This window comes from Mesocricetus auratus, unplaced genomic scaffold (genome assembly GCF_017639785.1).
Source record: "Mesocricetus auratus isolate SY011 unplaced genomic scaffold, BCM_Maur_2.0 Super-Scaffold_100003, whole genome shotgun sequence".
Taxonomy (NCBI): domain Eukaryota; kingdom Metazoa; phylum Chordata; class Mammalia; order Rodentia; family Cricetidae; genus Mesocricetus; species Mesocricetus auratus.
Window position 1 is genome coordinate 3534526 of NW_024429188.1, and position 18261 is coordinate 3552786.

At 42.6% G+C, this 18261-nt stretch overlaps 1 pseudogene; it reads left to right on the forward strand.

Annotated features, from left to right (window-relative positions):
* Positions 1–17305: 17305 nt before the first annotated feature.
* Positions 17306–17997, forward strand: LOC121139802 (annotated as a pseudogene).
* The last annotated feature ends 264 nt before the right edge of the window (positions 17998–18261 follow it).

The window sequence follows — 18261 nt, forward strand, 5'->3', positions numbered from 1 at the left end:
ATTCACAAAAAGAGAAACATGGCATGTACTCTCTCATATATGGATTTTAGACATAGATCTGGGGAGTGCCAGCCTACAATCCTATGGCCAGAGAGTCTGGGAAACAGAAACTTCATTCAGTGCCTGATGGAAGAAGAGGCAGACTCCCACGGCTAACTGAGCTGAACTCAAGAAAGCCAGTAACAGAGAGAGAGGACTGATGACCAAAGGAGTTAAGACTGGGCTGGTTTAACCCCAGAAACAGCTGACCTGCTAAGGGTTAACTCTTGAATCCCAGACTGATGCCTGGGAATCCAACATGGGACAGATCAAGACCCCCTGATTGTGGGTGTCAGTGAGGAGGCCTAGGTAATCTATTCAGTGTTGGGCAGTAGATCAGTATTCATCCCGAGTATACACATGGACTTTGGAATCCCATCTAACAATGTGAGATGAACTCTCACCCTGAACATTTGCGAGGAGGGTCTAGGCCCTGTCCTGGATGAAATGACAGTCTATGCACACCCCCATGGAGGGCCTCATCCTCCCTGGGGAAATGAGGGGATAATGGAGGAGTTGGGGGGAGGGCACGGGAGGTAGGGAGGGAAAGGGAGAGGGATCTGGAACTGACTTGTGAAACAACCATGTTTCCAATCTAAATTTAAACTTAAAAAAATTAATAATAAAAAAGAATTTCTATCATGCAGATCATACAAAGAAATCCATAGGGATTTAAATGGCCCCCTGCTCATTTAATTTTTGTTGCTGTGAGAAAACACCTTGACCAAATCAACTCAGGGTTGAAAGGTTTCCTTTGTCTTACAGACACAGGTTTTCATCCCGTATTGACAGGAAGTCACAGCAGGAATATAAGAGCAACATCTCACCTACAGTCAGGATCAGAGAGAGAATAAGCACAGGAATCTTTGCTTGGTTGATCCTTTGCTTATAGCCGACTTTCCTTTTCTCCTGTATATTCTGGATGCCTTGCCCAGGCAGTGGCACCACCTGCAATGAGCTGGGTCTCTCCATATTCACTAACAATCAAGATGACCCGCACAGACATATCCCAACATGATTTCAGTCTAATACTCTACCAACTGAGCTATTTCTCCGGCTCCCAATATAATTTCAATAATTCCCAAGTAAGACTTTTTGAAAGTCAATAAATTGAACTAGAAAAAGGTCACTCTATCCCTCAGAAGGGCAAACACCACATCTTTTCACTCCTCTGTGGGTCCTAGTTTCCAATTTTGTATTGTGTGCTCATCCTGGAGTCCATCTTGAAATCAAGAAACTATACAAAGCCCATAGGATTGGGGGAAGTTTGCAGAAAGAACGGGAAATAGCAGAATACTAGTAAATGAAAGTAGAGAGTAGAAATCCTGGTGTCAGAAAGGTTCAAACAGTTTGTGAAGAGATGGGAATGAGAAACGGAGGAGTTGTGACAAGGGTCAACCAAAGTTAAGTGTGCCGAAAGAATCAACAGGAGAACAGATGACCTTAGACCCCAAGTAAAATGCATAGTAAGAGGAGGTGGTGGAAGACGTGGGATAGGAAAGAACGTGAGGGGCATGCTGGTGGAGACAAGTTCAGGTGAGAATAGGGGAAAGGAGTGGACACAAGAAGTGAGGATGTGGACATGTGATAGAAAACTAAGGATGTATGAAGAAGCTTTATGCAAATGCACCAGATGGAAAACGAGGTCATACGTGCTATTGTTTTAATGATTTATTTATTCTATATGCACTGGTGTTTTGCCTGCATGTATGTCTGTGTGAAGGTGTCAGATGTCCTGGAACTTGAATTACAGACAGGTGATGTGTTGCAGGGACTTGAACTCAGGTCTTCCGGAACACCAGACATTATTCTAAATGACTGAGTCATGTCTCCAGGCCCAATAGATGCTATTTTAAACAAAAATAGTGCTAAGTGTTATTCCCAAAAGCCATAGGTTATTAAGGAAAATCTCAGTATTGCACACAAATTACCTCCATATTGACCCAACATCCCCAAATGTGACCAAATAGCAAAGTTGATTTGTCACTACTCTTGGTTGCTCAACAGAACAAGTTGGTAGGACACTGTAGCTGAGCCACTGAATACTGTTGTTATAGGTCATAGGAAAATCAGTTTTGAAATCAACAGGAAACACTCCCAGCAAACCAATGTTCATAGTACCCAAAAGGTGTTATGCTGGCATTAGTGACAGAAACATCATCAGTGATCACACCCATGGCTGGACAATGTATGGTATAATAATGGTCTGCAAGGCATGATGAACGCACTTCTCTAGTGCTTGCAATTCTCTTCCTGGGGCTAATCATTTGTTCTCCTCATTGGATGTGAGTTCTGATTCATATGAGTTAGTATATTTTGACACTGTAAACAGAGTCTAATCCTATTATTAGTGAGCTCATTGTTCCTTGGAAATGCTGGGGGAGGGCTTACTAAACTTCTGCTAAATGATCATGTTGTTAATCTGCATTGCATATATTTATGTTTGCATGCATGTCTGCGCTGTTCTCCACACTGGTTAGAGGAACTTGTAGTTGCAATGAGTAGTGGTCAATGTAAATAAACATAACTATTCTAAGCACTGACACTAAGCAACCGTGAGTGCTCAGCCACAGATGGGACATCTACATCCACCCGCCCCTGCCATTAGGCTTCAGGCAGTATTGCAGATGAGGAGGCAGAAAGAACACAAGAGACAGATTACATGGAGGAGCGCTGTGAAATACTGTCCCTGGTTATGGTATGACTATGGCACATGTGAACACATGGTCGCTGTGGTTACCTTCCAAGACCTGAACACACAAAAGCCAGGAAAATCTCCTGGGAGCTGCTATTGTGGCTGAACCTCCAGTGTAGGCACTATTGGCAATTGATGGCTGCTAGAGAAGGAAGAGTCACTTCTCTCTGGGGAGATGGACCCTGGCCATCAGTGGATGACCCCAAGGCTCTGTGCACTTCAGAAGAACTAGCTGGACACAGTGGGTTAAATAGGTGCATACTTAATCAATCAAAAGTAGGATATGAAGTCTAGACAGATACATGTTGGGGAAGTCCAGGGTAGTATAGAAATGGTCCAGGGTAAAGATGCAGGAGATGTTTCAGGTGACAATGATCAAGAAATAGTGTATTTAAGCATGAAATATCAAAGAATACAAAAGAGTATTAAAAAGAGATTCTTATCTCAGGTGGTTCTATGTCCTGTCAGGCAGACCGCTAAACTAAGTATTACAGACCACAAACTGGTAATAACAGAAAGAAATAAAACAGGTTATCAAATATTCCAGCAGACAGCTTAAATTTTCCTGCTTGAAACAGTGCTGTCACAAAGAGCTATAGTCTCAACAGGTGGGGAAAATCAGGGATGCACAGTCATCTAACCTAAATAGGTGTGAGGCCCTTAATGTATGCTTCTAATTTGTCTTCCTGCTGCTTTCCTTGGAGCTTGAGCAGTGGTTTCATGTGATCAAAAGCAGAGTGAAGTCTGGGATCTGTACCAGTAATCTTCATGCTCTCCTCGCACTTTCTATTTCCTGCTTTACCCAGTCATCAGGAAAACACTGTGAAGCCCTTGTTCTTTATGAGAAGACAGACAGGTACAGAGGCTTTCAGTCTTTATGTTTGCACTACCATATCTCATACCTGTGATCCAGGGATCAGATTTACATGTGAAGGTCTAAAGATGCTAACATTGGAAACAAAGGCCAGTATTCATATTTTGTGACCACATGCAAGAGAGAATTCTATGGGTCAAGAACACTCCTTGGTGACTAGAGCCAAACTAGGTACATTTCATCCCAAACCTGTTTGTGTCCTAGAGGATTGACACATGTGGAGAAGCCCTGTATCTCTTGCTTGAGGTGGGACAAAATGAACCATACTTACTCATTACCTAGTGAGCCTTGTCCAGTAAACCTTTACAGTGCTCCCTCCTCACTGAGTTATGCTTCCTTTCAAACCATGCTACCTTACCCACTTCCTGGTTGTTAACTTAAGACTCTTGACGTTGAAATGTCAGCTCCTCAGTACAAGCATTGCTAAATTTTCCCCAAATTCCTACATACAACCCCCACTTTGCTTTCAGGAAGAAAGCAAGAAGATCTTTGCAGCTAGTAGCATGCATATCTGTTCTTCAAGTTTATTTCTGTTCTAACCATAGAAGACGGGATTCAATTCTTCCCCCTTTGTAAGGTGGGGGAATTCCTGGAAGCCCATTCCTCCCGACTTTATTCAGGAAAGCCTCTCTGTTGGCCCTGTCTGTGTTGTATTATGTTGTGTTATGTTGTGTTGTAAATCCTTGCTTAAGACAACACTAAAAATGCTGCTCTGTCTCAAAACCATTGCAGCCAAGGAGGAGACTTTCATGAGGGCATCTGGGAAGCTTCTCTTGTCATTGTGTCGTTGAGAATGAATGCTGTAGTATGGCAATGAGTCAAATGGAGAAGCTGTGTGACTGTGGCTCGTACCTCTACAACGCAAGAGTCCTGGAAGTCCTGGTTCTTCTTATTCCTCTTTGAATGAGGAGCATGTTGCTTGCCTTCCTCGTTGTCCTCTCGTGGCCTCTTCCTGAAAATAGTTTAAAAAGGGAGAGGAAAATCTGTCATCATTCAGCAATTGACTTTTGGGTGCTTAACTTTCAGCCCTGTTCCAATACCCAAATCTGTGACCTTGTCTAGGAATGAACCAGTCAGGACTGCTCTGCTGGATTCACACACTCTGCAGGCAGATGGCACCGGGCAGTGAAGGAAATATATTCAACAGAAATTCCATGCGTACCCAAGACAAGTTCAAGATCCCCAAGCCAGAATATTCATTTGAACCACTGTTTGAGACCAAACACATGAAAAAAATTAATGGACAAATGTTAAAACTCTACCTGGCCAGGCCCATTCTTGTCACCCAGTTATATATTCGCTCCAGTTTATAGGATTCTCGGCCCTGCCACTGGGCACGTTTCAAGGTACGTAGAGCTTCTCTGCTGTAGCTGCTCTTCTGTCCTTTTCTCTAGTGGCTACAAACAGATACCACTCGTGTACAGTGAGATCATTCCTGTTGCTATAACAACAATTATTATGTCACTGTAGCTAGTTCCCTTGACTGCCACCATGAAACTCTGGCTGAATGCTTACTTGAAACTGTATCTCCAATGTATTTTAATGCTTCATTCCCTTATGCCTTCCACCTACCCTCTCTCCACAAATAGTTTGTGATATTGATGGTAGTGTTCTTGAATATGTTTTTATAGGGATATTATTCAGCAGCAATTTAATTAAAGATAATTGATAGTTTTTTTGTAGCCATATATTTTTCTGAGTTCACTTATCCTTCTGTAGTTTTTAATCTTGCTTTAGTGTCAGACAGAACACTCATGGTCAGTTGTCTCACTAAGCTTAAAGACTTTTCAAATAAACCATTTAAAAAAAACTAAGCTGTATATAAAATGCAAAATTCATACATAGACAAAAAACGTTTACACATATTATTTGCAGAATCTATTGCTGGTTACAATTGGAATTTTTCCTTATTTTTGTCTTTATCTAAATTTTTTATTATTTATTTTTAAATTTAAATTTAAATTAGAAACAAGGTTGCTTCACAAGTCAGTTCCAGGTCCCTCTCTGTTTCCCTCCCCTCCTCCCGTGCCCTCCCACCAAACCCCCTTAATATCCCCTCATTTCCCCAGGGAGGGTGAGGCCCTCCATCGGGGTGTCCATAGTCTGTCATTTCTTCCAGGGCAGGGCCTAGACCCTCCCCCAAGAGTTCAGGGTGAGAGTGCATCTCACATTGTTGGATGGGCGTCCAAAGTCCCTGTGTATATTCGGGATGAGTACTGATCTACTGCCCAAAGCTCAATGTTATGATCTATGTATAGTGGTTGAGTGGAATGTGATTAAAAACAAAAATTAAGGCTTGGTGTAAGGTCCTTTAACCATTTTTAAAATTCTATTGATTCACAGGTTCATATAACTTACTCTCATCACACCTACTTAAAATTTCTCTTCTGTCCCTCCTGCCACCTTCACCTCCCATCTCCATGTACCTTTTCACATCCTCCTGAGACCACGTAATGGTGCCTATATATGTGTGGGTTTATGGAAGTCTACTGGAGCCTGGGTCCCTCTCAGGGGCCAAATTCCTAATAAAACTGGAATCTTCCCCAATAACCATCAATTGCTGAGAGATCCTCAGCTAGGGGTGTAAATTCATGAGCTACTCCCTAATCAGTGTTGAGATTTTTCCTGGGTTTATCTTGTGTAGGTGTTGTGAATGTGGTCACAGCTGCCTTTGAATTCAGGTGGGCATCAGTTCTGTCTTGTGTGTCCAAAAAATGGAGTTTCCCTACAAATGTCAGCCACCTCTGACTTTGACAGTCTTTGCTTCCCTTCTTCTTGGGGACCCCAGGGAAATTGGAAGGGACAGATTCATGCCTTACATATACCATTCAGGGAGATGGGGGGCATACCAAATCAATTACTCTCTTCATGTTGACCATTAAAGATTTTGTGTTAATTGCCATCTGCTTCAAAAGGCAGAGTTCTTAGATGAACTAATGTGTGGAATAAATACAAGTTAGAGGGAAGTTTAATATTATTTCAATTCGTCAGAATAATAGTACTAAATTCTATGTAAGACTTAATAATCTAAAGACTTTGGCTGCCTGATCCTTGCTTGGAGGCTTATTACTCAAGGATTTAACCCCCAGTGTCTGTGAGACAATGGAGCCAATGCAATCCTTGATTCTGAGCAGAAGAGAGGACCAGAACTAGTAAGAACTTCGAAGTTCTACACTTGTTCCTTAGGAAGCTCAGTTCCTTGAGGCCAGCATCCCAGGTCTGCAGTGTTGAGACCCTTGTCCCCTGATTCGTGCTATTGTCACACGTTGAAGACCTAGAATCTCAAGACCTTCGGCCATTTCCAACTCCTCATACACTTCCGGGGAGGGAGATTCCATCCTTTCTCATTCCTGGCTCCGCACAGCCTCTTGTCTTTCTCCAGCATCAGAGCTCTTCCTCCTCTGCATCTCTGCTGTCCCTTGTTGCATCCTCTCCTTCTGCTCCCCACCATTTCTGCCCTAGTCTGTCTGCCCCAAGAACTCTTCCACTGCCCTGGTCAGTTCAGCTACTGGAGCTAACACAAGGGCTGCTGCCTCTGCAGGGACAGCAGATGCTGCTTGTATGAATGTGCTGCCTCAGCTGCCATCTCCTCCTTAAAACAGGAGAGGAAAAACAGACCCAGGAAGTAAATAAAGCTGCCAGCTCATACAGCAAGAAAAACAAAAACCACTGAAAGCAGTAAGAAGACACAGTGGTTACTGCTTTTCCCTCTGTGCTCTAGATGTCCTTTTACAAATTAGGTCACTTTTAAACCTACTTTAGCCTACTTATTGACTTCTGTTAAAATGTCTGTCCTTTACTGCTACCATCCCACAGCAAGTACTTTTAGTAAATTGTGTTTAAAATGCCAAGCAACGCTTGTCCTTCTGTGACAGATCAGAGGGACCTGCCTCTCACTCCAGCCCTGGAATATTAAGTCCCATTTATCATTGTTAAATAATGTTAAGTACTGTTAAATTCTGGAACTCTTAGTGCTATCTGAAGTTTTTCTTGACTCTACTGTAAGTCTTTTGAACATTGTCTGCATGAGAATCAGACGCTTAGGATGGGACTTGTCATGGGCTGTCTGCTTGTGCCAGTTGCCCTTAAGCAACTCCAGCTTGGAAATCTTGCTGTATGCCCTGGTTGTTGCCTGGTGGTTTGGATTAGTGCCCAGATGCCTTGAGTACACTGCAGTGCATAGACAAATGCATTCCAGTTCCAGGTCCAGAAGGAACTCTACCCACCAGCGTGATTTCAATAATTTTTGGGGGGGGTTGCATTTTGGCATCACAGCCTTGGGTATACACCTCAGAAGGCTCTGAAGCCATTTCACCTAGTCCGGAGGGCAGCACTTGCTCTGGTGGCCAAGTGGGATGGCTACCATTGGTGCAGTTCCCAACACTCCATTAGCATGAAGGTGTCACACCCCCATTCTTGCTGTATCAGATGGCAGCTTGATTCACTTTCTGGGTCTGCTTACCCTCTACTGTTTTAGAAGAACATCCCTTATAGATCTTTCTTGCCAATGTGGGGTCTGGGCATTTGTCACTTTTGACACGCTGGGCTAAGCTGGTAGCCTACAGCTGAGGCAGCGCACTCACCCAAGCAGCATCTGCTGTCCCTGCAGAGGCAGCAGCCCTTGTGGTATCTCCAGTTGCAGAACACGGGCAGTGGAAGAATAGCAGGAAGGGGGCGGTGGCTCTCTGTGAAGACATTTCCTTCATTGCTCTTCCAATGCATCCTGCCCCCCTCGTCCATTCCATTCTCAGAAATTCTCTATCCCCTTTCCCTCCATCTTACCAGTCTCCACCCCATGTTTCTCCCATAGATCTCATCTAATTTCCCTTCCTAGGGATATCCATTTGTCCCTCTTAGACTCTTCATTGTTACCTAGCTCCTCTGGAACTGTGGATTATAGTCTGGTTATTCTTTGCATTATATCTAATATCTGCTTATGAGTGAACACTTACTGTGTTTGTCTTTCTGAGTCTGGGTTACCTCACTCAGGATTGGCTTTTCTAGTTCCATCCATTTGCATGCGAATTTCATGAGGTCTTCAGTTTTTTACAGCTGAGTAGTATTCCTCTGTGTAAATGTACCACATTTTCCTTATCCATTCTTCAGTTGAAGGACATCTAGGTTGTTTCCAGATTCTGGCTATTACAAATACTGCTGCTATTATATAGTTGGACAGATGTCCTTGTGCTATGATTGGACATCCTTTGGTAAATGCCCAAGAGTGGTATCTCTGGGTCTTGAGGTAGAATGATTCCCAATTGGGAGCCATTATAAGTTGGAGGAGAGATCTGGCACTAGTGAGATCTTCACAGATCTACAAGAATGACACCAACTGGCATTAAGGCTACCTTAAATGTCATCCCATGATAATGAGAATGATGACTACCTTATATGCCATCCTAAAACTCTCATCCAGTGGCTGACGGAGGCAGAGGCAGACACCCACAGCTGGGAACCAAATTGACCTCCTGTAACCCAGTTGCAAAGAGGAGTGATGAGCAAAGGAATAAAGATCAGGCTGACGAAACCCCCAGAGGCAGCTGACCTAAACATAGGGGAACACATGGACCCCAGACTGATGACTGAGGAGACAGCATAAGACTGATCCAGACACCCCTCCAATCTGGGGGTTCTATAGGAGGCCTCGGCAATCTGTGGAACCTTGGAGAGTAGAGCAGTATTTATTCCTGGCATACAGATTCACTCTGGGAACCCATTCCACATGGAGGGATGCTCTCTCAGCCTGCACTCTTAGGGGAGTGCCTGGACCCTGCCCTGAGTGAAATGATAGACTCTAGATATCTCCTATCTGGAAGGATGTGGGGATAGGGTGGGAGGCTGGGGGGGATGGTGGGGGTGCTGGAGGAGGGAGGGAGAGGAAACTGGGATTGACATGTGAAGCAAGCTATTTAAAATTAAAGTAATAAAATAAATAAAGGCCAAAAAGGAAATACTGATTTTTAAACATTTTTAAAATTTTAAATAGCTTGTTTTACATGTCAATCCCAGTTCCCTCTCCCTCCCCTCCTCCCACACCCCCTCACCATCCCCCCATCCTCCCACCCTATTGCCAATTCCTTCTGCATAGGGGATATCTAGAGTCTATCATTTCAGTCAGGGTAGGGTCCAGGCACTTCCCTAAGAGTCCAGGGAGAGAGAGCAACCCTCTTTGTGTTATGGACACACGATGTCTGTTAGTATTCGAGGGATAAACACTGATCCACTGCTCAGGACCCCATACTTAGCCCAGGCCTCCTCATTGACTCTCACATTCAGGGGGTCTGGATCAGTCCCATGCTGACCTCCCAGCTGTCGGTCTGGGGTCCAAGAGCTCTTCCCTGTTCAGATCAGCTGTCTCTGCTGGTTTTGCCAGCCCATTCTTTGCCAATTTGCTCATCGCTCCTCTCTCTCTGTCGCTGGATTCCTTGGGTTCTGTTCAGTATTTAACTGTGGGTGTTTACCTCTGCTTCCATCAGTCTCTGGTAGAAGACAGATCAGGCACCATTGTGACCTCTAGTGATTTAAATGGATGACACCAATTGGCAAGCTAAGCAATAGTGTAGAGACCATCTCGAATGCCTATTTCTGATAGTGAACTTGATGCAATACTGATTTGTAAAATGGCTGTACAAGTTTGCACTCCCACCAGCAGTGGAGGAGTGTCCCCCTGATTCCATATCCTTTCCAACATAAGCTTTCCTCAGTATTCTTGATCTGATGCATTCTGACAGATGTAAGATGATATCTTAGCATTGTTTTGATTTGTTTTTCTCTGATGATTAAGGATGGGTAGCTCTTCCTTATATGTCTTCAGGCTATTTAAGATTTTTCTGTTGAGAATTGTCTGTTTAGCACCATACTCCACTTTTCATTTGGGTTATTTTGTATTTTGATGTTTGTTTCTTGATTTCTTTATTAGTAGATCAGCATGATATGGGATTGATGAAGATCTTTTACCATTCTTGAGGCTGTCAATTTGTCTTATTGACTGTGACTTTTCCCTTATAGAAGGTTTTCAGCTTCATGAGGTCCAATTTATTGATTGTTGCTTTCAGTGTCTGTGAAAATGGTGTTACATTAAAGAATTGATCTCCTTAGCCAATGCTTTCAAAGCCACTTCCTACTTTCTTTTCTACAAAATTTAATGTCGCTGGATTTATATTGACCCCCTTAATCCACTTGGATTTGAGTTTTCTTCAAGGGCATAGATATGGATCTACTTGCAGTCTTCTACATGTTGACATCCAGTTATGCCAGCACCATTTGGTAAGATTTGTTCCTTTTTTCACTGTACCATTTTTTGCTTCTTTATCAAAAAAGAAGTGATCATAGGTGTTTGGATTAATTTCAGGGTCTTCAATTTAATCCTATTCATCCATGCATCTGTTTTTATGCCAATACCAAACTGTTTTTTTGTTTGTTTTTTACTATAGCTCTATAGAAGAGTTTGAAGTCAGGGATGCTGATACATTCGGAAGTTCCTTTATTGTACAGGATTGTTTTAGCTATTCTGGGTTTTTTTATTTTTCCATATAAGCTGAGCATGGTTCTTTCAAGGTTTGTGAAGAATTGTGCTGGGATTTTGATGGGGATTGCCTTGCATCTGTAGATTGCTTTTCTTTACATTGCCATTTCTAATATGAAGATGCTACCTATCCAGGAGCATGGGAGATCTTTCCATTTTCTGGTATCTTTTTTAATTTCTTTCTTTAATGACTCAATGTTCTTGCTTTACAGTGCTTTCACTTGTTTGTTTATCATTACCCCAAGAAATTTTATGTTGTTTGTGGCTATTGTAAAGGGTGATGTTTCTCTGATTTCTTTCTCAGCCCGTTTATCATTTGTCCAAAGTGGGCTTCTGATTTTTTGAGTTAATCAATATTGTATGCTGCCACTTTGCTGAAAGTGTTTATCAGGTTTAGGGGCTCCCAGGTCGAGTTTTTGGGGTCAGTCATGTATACTATCATATCATTCATGAATATTGATAATTTGAGTTCTACCTTCCCAATTTGTATCCCCTTGATCTCCTTTTGTTGTCTTATTGCTTTAGCTAGAACTTCAAGTACTATATTGAATACAGATGGAGAGAGTGGGCAACCTTGTCTTGTTCCTTATTTTAATGGAATTGCATTGAGTTTCTCTCCATTTAGTTTGTTGTTGGCTGCTGGTTTGCCGTATATTGCTTTTAAAATTTAAATTAGAAACAATCTTTCTTCACATGTCAATCCCAGCTCCCTCTCCCACCTCTCCTCCCCCACCCCCCACCAGTTCCCCCCCATGCCCCATCCAGTCCCCACTCCATTCCTCAGTGAGGGTGAGACCCTTCATGGGGGATCTCCAGAGTCTGTCATTTTGTTCAGGGCAGGGCCTAGGCCCTCCCCAAGAGTTCAGGCTGAGGGAGCATCCTTCATTGTGGGATGGGCACCTAAAATCCATTAGTATGCCAGTGGTAAATACTGATCTACTACCCAAGGCCCCTTAGATTGCCTAGGCCTCCTCACTGGCACCCACATTCAGGGAGTCTGGATCAGTCCTATGTTGGCCTCCCAGCCATCAGTCTGGGGTCCAAGAGCTCCCCCTTGTTCAGGCTAGCTGTTTGTATATTGTATTTATTATGTTTAGATATGTTCCTTGTATTCCTGATCTCTCCAATACATTTATCATGAAAGGTGTTGAATTTTTCAAAGGCTTTGTCAGCATCTAATGATAAGATCATGTGGTTTTTTCTTTCTGTTTGTTTATATGGTGGATTACATTGATAGATTTCCATGAGTTGAATCAACCATGTATCTCTAGGATGAATTTTACTTGGCCATGGGGAATGATTTTTGGATTTGTTCTTGGATTTAGTTTGCCAGTATTTTATGGATTATTTTTGCATCAATGTTCATGAGGGATACTGGTATGTAATTGTTTTTCCTTGTGGTATATTTGTGTGGTTTCAGTACCAGGGTAACTTTAGCCTCCTAATAGGAGTTTGGTAATGTTACTCCTGTTTCCATTGTGTGGAACCATTTCAGGAGTTTTTGAGTTAGCTCTTCTTTCAATTCTGATAGAATTCTGCACTGAATCTATCTGGTCCTGGGATTTTTTTGGCTGGGAGACTTTTGATGACTGTGTCTATTTCTATAAGAGTTATAGGTATATTTAAATTGTTTATCTGGTCTTGATTTAATTTTGGGATGTAGAACTTATCTAGAAAACTGCCCATTTTTTTAATTTTCAAATTTTGTGGAGTACTGGTTTTTGTTATGTACCCCTTTTCTTTGCTGATTTTGTTAATTTGGGTATTCTGTGCCTTTTTGTTAGTTCAGATAAAGGCTTGTCAATCTTGCTGATTTTCTTAAAGAAACAGCTCATTGTTTAGTTTGTGTTCTTTTGTTCTGTTTGTTTCTATTTTATTGATTTCAGCCCTCAATTTGATTATTTCTTGTCACCTACTTCTCCTGGGTGAGTTTGCTTCTTTTTACTTAAGAGCTTTCATGTGTTTTTACAATTTGCTAGTGTGAGATTTCTCCATATTCTTCAGGTAGTCCCTTGTGCTATTAACTTTCCTCTTAGCACTGAATTCATAGTGTCCCATAAGTTTGGGTGTGTTGAATATTCCTTTTTTTTAATTCTAGGAAAGCTTTAATTTCCGTCTTTATTTCTTCCTACCCAAGGGATGATTCACTTGTGCATTGTTCAATTTCCATGATTTTGTATGCTTTCTAGAATTTGTGCTGTTGTTGAATTCTGAATTTAAGTCATGATAATCCAATAGGATTCAGGCTTTATTCGAATCTTTTTGTGTCTGTGGAGATTTGTTTTGTGGCTGAATATGTGCTCAGTTTTAGAGAGGTTCCATGGGGTGCTGAGGAAAAGTTTTATTCTTTTGTGTTTGAGTGGAATGTTCTATGGATGTCTGCTAAGCCCATTTGAGTCATAACATATGTTGAATCACTCATGTCTCTTTTAATTTTCTATCTGGCAGACCTGTCCAGAGTGAGCATGGGGTGTTGACGTCTCCCGCTATTCATGTGTGGGGTTTGAAATCTGATTTAAGCTTTAGTAATGTGTCTTTTACAAATGTGAGTGCACTTGTATATGAGACACTTTTGCTCAGGATTAAGACTTCTTCTTGATGGATTTTTCCTGTGTTGAATATGAAATGTCATTCATCATCTCTTTTCATTACCTTTAGTTTGGGGTCATTCTTTTAGATATTAGGATAGCTACATGCTTAGAAAGTCTTTCCCTATTCCTTTAGCCTGAGGAAATATCTGTCTTTGAAGTTGAAGTGTGTTTCTTGTATGCAGCAGAAGGATGGATCCTGTTTTTGTATCCATTCTGTTAGCTTGTGTTTTATTATAGGTGAGTGAAGTCCATTGATATTGAGTGATATCCATGACCAGTGGTTGTTGGGTCCTGCTATTTTTTGTGGTGGTGGTAGTGTGTGTGTGTGTGTGTGTGTGTGTGCGTGCGTGTGTGTGTGTGTGTGTTTGTGTGTGCATGTGTGTGTGAGTGTACATGTGCATGTGTATGTGCTTCCTCTTTTTGGATTTTTTTGGCGTGGGATTGTCTATTGCCTTTAAATTCATGTGTCCATCTAAACACCTTGGGTTGCACTTTTCCTTCTAGTGCTGTCTGGTGGGCTGGATTTATGGATAGGTACAGTTTAATTCTGATTTTATCATGGGATATCTTGTTTTCTACATCTATAGTGATTGAAAGCTTTGCTGGGTATAGTAGTCTGGGTTAGCATCGACGGTGTCTTAGAGTTTGCACAATATCTGTCCAGGACCTTTTGCCTTTGAGAGTCTCCATTGAGAATTTGGGTGCTATTCTGATTTATCTGCCTTTATAGGTTACTTGTCATTTTCCTTTGCCACTCTTTATATTCTTTCTTTATTCTGTATATTTTGTGATTGGATTCTTATGCGTCAAGAGGACTGCTGTTGCTGATGTTGTTGTTTTGGGGGACTCGATTTATTTGGTACTCTGTATGCTTCTTGTATCTTCATAGGAATTTCCTTCTTTAGATTGGGAAAGTTTTCTTCTATGATTTTGTTGAATATATTCTGTGTGCCTTTTAGCTGGACTTCTTCTATGCCTATTATTCTTAGTTTTGGTCTTTCCTGGGTTTCCTAGATTTTCTGTACATTTTGTGGTATGACTATTGACTTTTATGTTTTCTTTCACCGATGTATCAATTTCCTCTATCGTATCTTAAATGCCTGAGATCGTCTCTCCATCTCTTGGATTCTGTTGTTTATGCTTGCATCTGTAGCTCCTATTCATTTATCCAGACTTTCCATTTCCAGAATTCCCTCCAGTTTGTTTTCTTTATTTCTTCCATTTCAGTTTTAAAGTCTTGGATTTTTTTATTTTTTCTTAGTTTTCTATATGGGATTTATTGACTTCTTCCCTTTTTTGTGTTTTCCTCCATTTCTTTAAGATATTTATTCATTAAGGGCCTCTGTAATCTCGATCAACATATTTTTAGGTGGTTTTCTTCTGCTTCTTCTGCATTGTGATGTTCATGTCTTTCTGATATAGAATCATTAATTTCTAGTGTTGCCATATTGCTCTTTAGGTTGTTGAATGTATTCTTGCCTCAACTCCACCCTTCTCTTCTTCTGAGATGATCAGATCACGAGGCATAGTCACACCCCTGCCTGCAGAGAGCAGCAAGGTGACGTTGACCAAGCTCTCTCCACAGTGACTGTATTTTCACACTCTTGAAAGGCAGTCAGAAAACAGTGGAGGCTGAGGTAGGCATTCCATGCTCCCTATGCTCAGGCTTGAAGGGACAACTGACAATGGAAATTCTCCATGCTTGTTAACCTGTATGGGAGGTGATCAAGTTAAGTTTGCTACTGCACTGGAGTGAAGAAACTGATTCCAAGAAGAGGATGCTAAATACTGGCGCTTGCTGCACTGCCAGTCAGCTGCCATTCAATCATAGAGCCTCCTGAGCATGAGATTCAGGAAATACAAAGGCAGATACAGATGTCAAGAGAGAGGCAGGGAGAAAGGAAGACAGTGAGGCAGAGACTGTATGACAGAGAGAGACTCGTCCCACATAATTCATCAAAGTCATCAGAAACTATGCCTCTGCTTTTTCCCCTCCCATGGAGTTGGCTTTTTCTCTTCCATGCTGTAACTAAAGAAGGTCCCTGGCATGGCCTTTTCCCTGCACTCTACTCTACTCTGCTCAGCCAACCACAGACAGGAGGATTTTAAGCTTAATGATAACTGGTGACGGCCCATCTTCAGGACAATGGTTTCCTGGAATACATTTTCCCTCTTGATGATCACGGTCCTCCTCTCAAGATATTCAGGGCTTCCCTGAGACTCAGACAGGTCTCCCTGGGACATAGTCATCTACTACACAGAGCAGATTGAGAAGTGAATGACCAGGATTCCATCTTGACCAAACCTCCTCTCAGCCCAAGGACTTAGGGAAAAACCCCAGGCCTTCCCCCCACCCATCTCTGTTACACTAGCAGGCCAGCAGGAAAGACCCCTGCAAGCAACCTACACCAATACCTCCCACACTCAGCCCTCAAACACACCCATCACCTGTGACCGCAAGGAATTCCTGGGACATAGATACCTACTGCACTGAGAAGACTGAGAGAGAAGACTGAGACTCTAGATTTTGTTCTCTGTCACTGATGCCACTCTTACCCAGGTTGTTCAGTATCCCTTTTGTTTTTCTTCCCATGTTTCACATTCCTTGCACTTGGACAAGGAGATGCTTTTGTGTAACACATCAGTTTGCACCTGCCAGACATGCTTCCAGGAGCAGTGAGCCCACACAACTGAAAGAATAAAAAAGCTGGAATTGCCGAGGGCAAGAGGAGTTTGGCTGTGTTTGTCACATGCCAGTTGATGAGTAGGTCTAGGAATACAGGAGGTAATATCAAGACAGCATTCAAATAGTTGACCAGTAGTCAGCTCTCTGTGCTACTTCTATTCCTGAAATTTAGTGAATTGAAAAACTCACTTTTAAGCTCTTGTCTAAGGTCACATATTGCTACATAGGAAAGATATGTCTCTGAGTCAATGAAACACCCTGCCAAGATTCTTGCATTCTCATCACTAAGAGAGGAATTTTGGTCTGATGTCAGTGTATGCCATGGAAATGTTCCCACAGGCAAAACAGCAGCTTCTAGGGCAGCATGGCAAGTCAATGATTAGTAGGGTGACCACCAGAGACTTGTAGGTTCTAGGGATCAAATCCTTGTAAGCCCATAAAATTCTACCCTTCAAATATGTACAAACATTTACGAAGAATGTCCATCACTGTTGATACATTGCATAAGAGATGCCTTTGAGAATTATGGGTCAGGGGAGTCAGGCAAGAATCAGTGTTATTCACCCTATGGTACCTTCCTCATGAGCTGTCAGGCAATAGAAGGAGAACCAGCTGCCATGGCAGGAATGCTGATGATGTGCCAGGCCCTGTGCTGAGCTCTCTGGACATGTGTCATCTCATGTAACCGTTGGATACAGCCCGGGAAGTGGCCCTGTGTTGAAGATGAGGGACAAAGTGAGATGAATAATCATGGGCTTTCTTTCTTGTCTTCTCACCTCTTGTTACAGTCTGGATTTTCCTGGCTGCACACATTCCTCCTGGCTATTGCCTAGTTATTCCACAAGCATCCACCTTCACTTTTCCTCCTGGAACCAGGACTCAGTGTGGCTTCCCCATGGATCCGCTGCAGAAATGGGATCCAATGTCGATTTCCATGACCTCCCTCATGACCACTATGACAAGCATCCAAGAGACCTAAGCAGGCTCTCAGCCTTCCTTCTCAGAAAAGCTAAGTATGGGCCTCAGTGATCTGAGCCTAAGTAGCAGCCCTGACCCAGGTGTCTCTGATAATCTGTCAGAGGGGCTTCTCCAGATGCAGGCCATGAAAAGAAGGCCCTGGGGCTACACTACTGGGAAAAGCAGGGCTTTCTTCAGAGGAAGAAAGATGTCCCGAGACACTCGAAATGTTGGCACCAGAATCACATGGCACCTTACGTTCTTTTATTTGTTTATTTTTTATTTTTTTATTTTAATTTTAAATAGCTTGTTTTACATGTCAATCCCGCACCTTACGTTCTTGAACGGGAATTCAGAGGCTCTCCTTTGAGTGACAGAGATCAGAATTCGCTCCAATGCCAGAACCATGTTCTGAGCATTGCTGGGAAGAGTGGAGAGAGGAACACAGCTTCCAACACTCCCTCCTGGGAAATGCTGATTCAGGGCCTCAGTGGCCTCACCCTCAACCTGGGAGCCCACAGATCTAGCACCTTGCCAGAGTGTACGGGGGAGCAGCAGCAGCCAGAGCAGATGTTCCCGCTATAGAGGCAGCAGGAAAGCATGAGAATGTTCCAGAGGATGGTCAAGTAGAGGATGGAAGAAGGCTAAGGAGCTGCCTCCCAGAGGATGGAGGTGAAATCTGACTAAGACATTGTGTTCTGGCCAGCTCAATGCCCTGGGCTCTCCTCAGCTGCCTTTGGATGAGTCCCCACACTTGTGCCAAGATGGGAATTGTCCTAGGAAAGGCTTCAACTTTTCTGTTTATGGCTTTTCTCATGCCTTTGTGGGTGTGGTGGTGTGAGTTAGACTATTAAAAAGGAAACTGGGTACCAAGGAACCCTGATCCCCCATGAT